This window comes from Eumetopias jubatus, unplaced genomic scaffold, assembly GCF_037043125.1.
Source record: "Eumetopias jubatus isolate StellerSeaLion01/CBP00866 unplaced genomic scaffold, mEumJub1_p1.0 scaffold_8, whole genome shotgun sequence".
Taxonomy (NCBI): domain Eukaryota; kingdom Metazoa; phylum Chordata; class Mammalia; order Carnivora; family Otariidae; genus Eumetopias; species Eumetopias jubatus.
In genome coordinates, this window is record NW_028274814.1 from 124,664,665 (window position 1) to 124,672,595 (window position 7,931).

Consider the following 7,931-nt stretch of genomic DNA (forward strand, 5'->3'; position numbering starts at 1 on the left):
TTTTTTAAGTGGAGAATTTCTCTATTTAGAGGTTTTTAGGGCAAAGCAAAATTGTGGACCATTTTGGGAAAAGGGGAATTGTTAAAAAAGCAGTACTGACAAGAATAAACCAGTAGGAAGAAAATCTGTTTTTAAACCATTATTGGCAGTTCAAAAAAGGCCAGTGAACCCATACAGTGATGTTGAGAAAGGAGCATGGGTGAAATGTCTGTGAGAATAAAATCAGTTGGACCCCGTCACTGAGAGTCAACTTCAGGACAAGTTAATAAGTTCAGGACAACTTGTCTAAAAGGATCCATGAGAAGCTGTCACCAGAAAGGTGTGTCCAGGGGGCGCCTGGGTGGTTCAGTTGGTTAAGCATCAGACTCTTGGTTTTGGCTCAGGTCATGATCTCAGGGTCGTGGGACTGAGCCCTGCATGGAGCTCTATGTTGAGCATGGAGCCTGCTTAAGATTCTCTCTCTCCCTCTCCCTCTGCCGCTCCCACTCCCAGCCCTCACACACTCTCTCTCTTAAAAAAAAAAAAAAAAGAAAGAAAGAGCTATCATGCAGTTCTCCTCCGAGATGGCGGCGCTGTCAGTGTCTGGCGTTACCAGAAGAGGTCTCACGTGGATCGTCTTAGGGGCACCACGCAGAGAATTTTGGTCTCAATTCAGAAAAGAGAAAAAGCCAGTGGTGGCTGAGACAGTAGAAGAGGTGAAGGAAGAACCTGTTTTGGTGTGTCCACCCTTACCACGCCGAACATACATACCACCTGAAGATCTCCAGAGACGTGTGGAATCCTGTGTCAAAGAAATTTTTGGCTCATCTGTTCCTAGCAATTGACAGGATGTGTCCCTGGAAGATGGTCATCTGAAATTCGGTTTGTTGGCACGTTTAGCTGATGACCTGGGCCATGCAGTGCCCAACTCCAGGCTTCACCAGATGTGTAGGGTAAGAGATGTTCTTGATTTCTATAATGTGCCTATCCATGATAGATCTAAATTTGATGAACTTATTGCCAGTAATCTGCCTCCCAATTTAAAAATCACTTGGGGTTACTGGGCAGTTCAGAAGAGGAAATGTTGAAATCATTTTGTCCTGAGCAAGGGGTTGGTTATTAGACTTGATACTTTACCATGTAAAATGATCAGAACTGTTCTCTAAACCCACTTTTTCTGTGGAAGAATGAATTACCTTTTTTTTCCTCAGATCATGACTTAACAGCAGGATTTTCTTTTTTCACATTTGCTGAAATTTTGTTGTTTTTTTAGTGGAATCAGATCATTAATCATGTATGAAAGTTTCCTTCTCCGGAGGACACAGTGATTAAACTTGTTCTTTAGATATGAGGCTATTATATGTTCAGACGTGGCCTTTATTCTTCATAGGCATAAAATAGTAGATGCAAAAACGTGTTTTAATCCTGTTAGGACTCTTAAATCTAAGGTGGCATTATGTATAGTACAAATACAAATAGGAAACTTGGATAAAAGAAATGTAAAAATCTATGTTGTTTATTATAGCAAGTTGTTTCTTTCACTGCTTTACTACACAAGTAGAAATAGTAGAAAATGATAGTGTTCATTCTAGATTTGTCTCTTTTGGAATTAAAGTACATTTTTTTGAAAAAGAAAAGAAAAAAAGAAAGGTTATGTCTGGGAGGCCTGGAAAAAAGGCAACCTTTATGTGCCTTGCTCATCCACCTTCCTTTCTTTTTCTCTGTAGCACCTTGAGATCATTGCTGAGTCCAAGTAAATAGAACATTTATTTCTTCTGACATTTACTTACTCATTTGAGGAATGTTCTTTCTATTACAGGCCAGGCACTGGGGAGCAAGCTTGTGTGACTCAGTGGGGAGCAGAAGGAGCTAGACTGTAGAACTCCTGTGCACACTCTCCACTCCTCACCACCTCTAACCTGGACTAGTCAACCAATATTTATGACACAGGCATATTTTGTGCCGGGCATCGGGAAACCATAGAACCAGCCATTCCCCTTTGCCGTCATGGTGGCAGTTAGACAGGGGTTGATTCCTAAAGAAGCCAAATAGGAACCCCAATGACAACATTGCAGGAAAAGACTAAAATACAGCAATAGCATTCAAGTCGGGTCATGCATAGGGAGTAGCCAAAGTCTGCATCACGACAAAGGTTCTGAGGAGGCCAGATGTGGGCACGATTGTCCTCTCTTTGCAGGGCTGAACAGCTGCATTTTCTCTTTCAGATCAGGAACCACCAATATGTGCACTCAACATCTTAGAATCAGGGATGCCTGGGTGGCTCAGTCAGTTGGGCGTCTGCCTTCGGCTCAGGTCATGATCCCAAGGCCCTGGGATCGAGTCCCACGCCGGGCTCCTTGCTCAGCGGGGAGCCTGCTTCTCCCTCTGCCTGCAGCTTCCCCTGCTTGTGTGCTCTCTCTCTCTCTCTCTCTGACAAATAAGTAAAATCTTAAAAAAAAAAAAAAAACCATCCTAGAATCAATGTCCAAACTGGATGTGGAGGCTGGGCTTCTTTTTATTTGTTTGTTTGTTTGTTTGTTTGAGAGAATGAGAGTGAGTTAGAGAGAGCACAAGCCAGGGAGAGGGGCAGGGGGAGAAGGAGGAGCAGATTCCCGGCTAAGCAAGGAGCCCACCACCGTGGGACTCCATCCCGGGACCCTGGGATCATGACCTGAACTGAAGGCAGACGTTTAACTGACTGAGCCACCCAGGTGCCCCCCGCCTTTTTTTAAATGATAGCATGTTATACATATGGCTACATGCTGTGCTCTGTTTATTGTACTTAAGGACTATTTTGGAGGATGTGCATATCAGTACATAAGAGCTTGCTCTTTCTCATTATGGGGTCTTAGCTTTCTATTTCATGGATATGTCATAATTTATTTAACCTGTCTCTTCTTGCTGGATGCTATACACTGGAGGTTTGTGTGTCCCTCCCCGCCCAAATGCACGTTAAATCCTAATGCCCAGTGTGATGGTATTAGGAGGTACTGGGAGGTGATTAGGCCATGAGGGTGGAGCTCCCATGAATGACATTAGTGCCCAGAGCTCCCTTGCCCCCTTCACCAGGTGAGGGCACAGCAAGAAGGTGGCTCTCTGTGGACCACAGAGCAGACCTATATCAGACACCAAATTTGCTGGCACCTTGTTCTAGAACTTCCAGTCCCCAGAAATGTGAAAAATAAATTTACATTGTTTATAAACTGCCCAGGCTCTGGTATTTTGTCATAGCAGCTCCACCTGGTTGAAGACACTAGGCATTTAGATTGTTTCTAATCTTGTGTTACAAAAAAACTCATCGCTTTGTACCTGTGGGACTACATTTACAGGATCCGTGATTAGAAGCAGAATTGAAGAGTTAGAGATTAAGGACGTCTGTTGTTTTGAGGATAATTACTCTGCTGCATCGGTTTGCTCCCCACCCGAAATGCGTGAGAGCGGCCCTTCCCACTACCCCCCACCAATGTGGTGCACCCCTGCTGTCAAATTCACTCCTAAGGGTGTGTTGCAGTGAGCAGAGCTGGTGACGCTTCTTTTGCATAGGAATAGAAAAAAGTGTTAGGGACACACAAGGCAAAATGCAGTGAAATTCCTGCGCAGGTGGAGCTGGGTAGGTGGTTTCTAAGCTGCAGAACTCAGGGCTGGTGGTGAGCGGCTAGGTGAGCAGGGGAAGCAACGAACCATGCCCAGGTAGGAATGGCGACTCAATGCATAGAGATGTCTGGAAACAGGGTGACCTCAGCGACTCTGTCCCAAGGAGGTAATTTACATATTGAAAAAGCTTTATGCGCTGTCTTGGTCGGCGTGGGCCAAAGTACCCTAGACTGGGCAGCTTAAACAGAAACTAATTTCCTTATAGTTCTGGAGGCTGGAGTTCTGAGATCAGGGTGCCAGCACAGTCAATTTCTGGTGAGGACCCCCTTCCCGGCTTATTGATAGGCTGCCCTCTCACTTAGGGCTCACATGGCAGAGAAAGAGAGACAGACACACAGAGAGAAGTTGGTTGAGTGCTTTTCAGTGTCTCTTCCTAGAAAGGCACTAATCCCATGAGAGCCTACCCTCATGACCTCATCTAACCCTAATTACCCCCCCAAAGCCCCATCTCCAAGTACCATCACACTGGGGTTTAGGCTTCGACATGTGCGTTTTGGGGGCCACAATCATTCAGCCCAAAACAGGCACAAAGTTGTTTATCTAACCTAGTGTCTAGCAAAACAGACCTGGCTAAGTGCACTGGGGGACCTCCCTGCAATGGAAGATCATGTAGCCATCGAAAATTTTCAAAAAAAAAATTGACAGCTTAGGTTTATCACCTAGGGTTCGTTGACTGTCTTTGGCCCACTTAAGCAAGAGAGGACCTGTGGAAAGATGTTGGGGGCTGAGACCACCCCAAAGCAAAGCAAAACTGGAGGCCCAGGTGGAAAGCGGGCAGGAATAAAGAAGCTTCCAGAGTCATGGGCAGCAGGGATCTATCTGTCCAGTGGTCTGGTAACAGGAGCGGCTCACGAGAGCCCTGACGTGGCAGCAAATAACCTGAGAATAATCCTTCCCTCCTTGCCTCATGCGTCTGTGGGATGCCTCAGCCCACACTGAAAGACACCAAATTGCTATTAGTACTTGTCTTTGGGAGGTGCAGTATGGGTGTTTTATCTTCTTCCACTTTTCTGTGTTTTCCACTTTTTTTCTAATGTGCCAAATCCCTACTTATTTATCTTAAAATATCTGTGTGAACAGTTTAAGTGCACTGCTTCCAGGGAAAAATACAATTTAGGACTGGCACTAGGTAACAGGGTGAGGGGGCTTTCTGGAAAGCTAACTCTGCTTCTTTTTCTTCTTCTTCATGGTCCTCATCCTCAGGCACACAAAGACTACATTTCCTCCACTGACCTGCCACTTTCTAACAAAACCTGCTCTCAAAAAAGTGGTATGATGCCAGTTACCTTCCGGAAATTCAACAGGAATAACACAATAGCAATAAAACCAACTAACAGTTACTGCTAAGGACTGAATTGTGTGCCCTCTCCCGTCCCCGCAATTCATTCACCGAAGCCCCAACCCCCAATGTGACCGGGTGGGGTCCTAATCTGACAGGATTGGCTTTCTAAGAAAAGGAAATGAGATCTTTCTCTCCCTCCCCTCCCTCTCTCTCTCTCCCTGTCCCTCCCTGTCCTTCCCTGTCCCTCTCTCTCTCTCTGTCTCTCTCCTCTCTCTCTCTGTTTCTGTCTCTGTCTCTGTCTCTCTCTCTCCTTAACACATGCCCAGAGGAAAGGCCCTATAAGCAGAGTGACAGGTGGTTCTCTGCCATCCAGGAGAAGGGCTCTCACGAGCATCTAGCCCTGCTAGCACCCTGATCTCACACTTACAGCCTCCAGAACTATGAGAATGTAAATTTCTGTTGTTTATGGTATTTTTTACGGCAGCCCAAGCAGACTAACATACCTAATATAATATATTCTAAGTGTTTTCCATGTATTAACTTATTCAGTCTCATAAACACCCTAGGAAGTAAGCACTGTTATTATTATCCCCATTCTTCAAAGGAGGAAAATTGATGCACAGAGATACTACACAGCTCACCTGCAGTCAACACGGCCCATCTTTGCTGGCACAGGACGGCGCATCTGAATCAAAGCAAACAGGTGCCGGTCCGTGCCTACCGCATACTGAGCATTTACGTGCCTTATCTTATTGGGTACCTAAAACTCCATGACTTGGGTATTATCCCCATTTTCCAGTTAAGGAAACAGCCTGAGAGAGGTTAAGAAATTGGCCAAGTTGATATAGCTAGAAAGGTGAGGCTCTTCCCAAACAATTTAACATCAACATCAGAGCTACTGTCTTAAACACAAAGTAAATTCCAGAGGGATTTTTTGTGTGTGTGTTGTCTTGTCTCTATGGCCCACCATATAGAAATTGGTATGATTCTAAGAATGTCCTTGCTACATATAACTTTAGAACGCTGCGCTCAACTATTACCCATAAATTCTTTTACGACATATTTGATAATCCTAGTATTCTACAAGTAATTTTTATTAGAAAAATAATGCAAGTTGGAATCAGATAATTTCGAATGATGCAACAGGATGGTGAATGAACAACCTAGGAAAAAATCACAGACTCTCCCTCAATGTCGTGAAGTTTAACGTTTGCTCACATGTCACCCTCTTGTTCAGGCCTGCTCAAAAAATCTGTTTATAATGGTACCCCTGGGCGCCTGGGTGGCTCAGTCAGTTAGGCGTCTGCCTTTGGCTCAGGTCATGATCCCGGAGTCCCAGGATCAAGTCCCATGTCAGGCACCCTGCTCAGTGGGGAGTCTGCTTCTCCCTCTGCCCTTCACCCCGCTTGTGCTCGCTCTCTCGCTCTCTCTCAAATAAATAAGTAAATCTTTAAAAAATAAATAAATAAAATAAATAAAATTGTACCCCTTTATCACTCCCTCATCCCCTCATTACCTCAAACCTCCTTCATCTAGCTCAATTCCTTTTATTTACAGCTCTTATCACCTTCTAATTTACTGTATGTTTTACCTATTTATTATTTGCATGTCCCCGGCACTGTAGGGACTGGCACCGTGTAGGTGCTCAGTGAATACTTTTTCAGTATTTTTCTCCAAGGACTTATTTGTTGTATCTTAAGTTAAAATGCCCATCCAAAACAGAGTTTGGAGGAGATGGAGGCAAAATTATTTATGATCCTTTGGAATTCTTTTTAATAAGTCATGTATTCAAGTGGCTCAAAATTCAAAATTATGCAAGGTTGGATAGTGAAAAATCAAATCTCCACCCTGTTTTCCCTGCCATTTTATTGTTTCTTTCGCTGGGGACAGTCAATGTTATCAGTTTCTTTTATAAACACATATACATGTGTATATCTCATCTTTCCTTACACAAACATTACACCATATTTATATGTATACACCGTAGTGTATGTGGCCTTTTTTTTTAACTCAACAATATATGGTAATTAAGAAGGAATTAAATACTTTCCAAAGTGTGTTCTTCACTAATCTGATTATGTGTGAGCATTTAGAATGCACATGGGGAAATACCAAGAACCTTGTGTTTCAGTCATTTCTTTCTTGATATCTTGAGTAACTGGGAATGACATATTGCACTGCTATCTCAGTTCTCCATCCGTGGTGATGTACCCAGGGGGCTGGGGTCAATTCGCCTATAGGAGTCATAGGTGGGTGTGGCACATAAGGGTGCATACTGAGTATTTCTAAGATTATGGACACGTCCAGATTGGTTCGTAATGCATATTCATGTATGTTGTGTCAGTGCTCTCCAGAGAAGCGGGACCAAATAGGTAGGATGTAAATGTGCGTATATGTATATGTGTGTATAATCTCTCTCTCTCTATATATATATGGAGAGAGAGAGATTTAAGGATTTTACAAAGACTTGGCTTATGCAATTATGAAGGCTGGCAAGTCCAAATCAGCACTGTGGGTCAGCAGGCTCAAGACCCAGGAGAACTGGGCGCCTGGGTGGCTCAGTTGGTTAAGCGACTGCCTTCGGCTCAGGTCATGATCCTGGAGTCCCGGGATCGAGTCCCGCATCAGGCTCCCTGCTCGGCGGGGAGTCTGCTTCTCCCTCTGACCCTCTTCCCTCTCATGCTCTCTATCTCTCATTCTCTCTCTCTCAAATAAATAAAATTTTTAAAAAATCTTAAAAAAAAAAAAAAAGACCCAGGAGAGCTGATAATGCAGATGAAATCCAAAGATGTTGCAAAATGAAAAAAAGTTCTGGAGATGGATGATGTGAATGTACTTAATGCCACTGAATTGTAAATTTTATGTGTATTTTACTATAATTACAAATAAATTTAGGGCACCTTGGTGGCTCAGTTGTTTAAGCAACTGCCTTCTGCTCAGGTCATGATCCTGGAGTCCCGGGATCAAGTCCCACATCGGGCTCCCTGCTCAGCAGGGAGTCTGCTTCTCCCTCTGA

At 44.0% G+C, this 7,931-nt stretch overlaps 1 pseudogene; it reads left to right on the forward strand.

The window, feature by feature from the left end:
• Nucleotides 1–562: 562 nt before the first annotated feature.
• On the forward strand, nucleotides 563–1,067 carry LOC114223004 (large ribosomal subunit protein mL50 pseudogene; annotated as a pseudogene).
• Nucleotides 1,068–7,931: the final 6,864 nt, after the last annotated feature.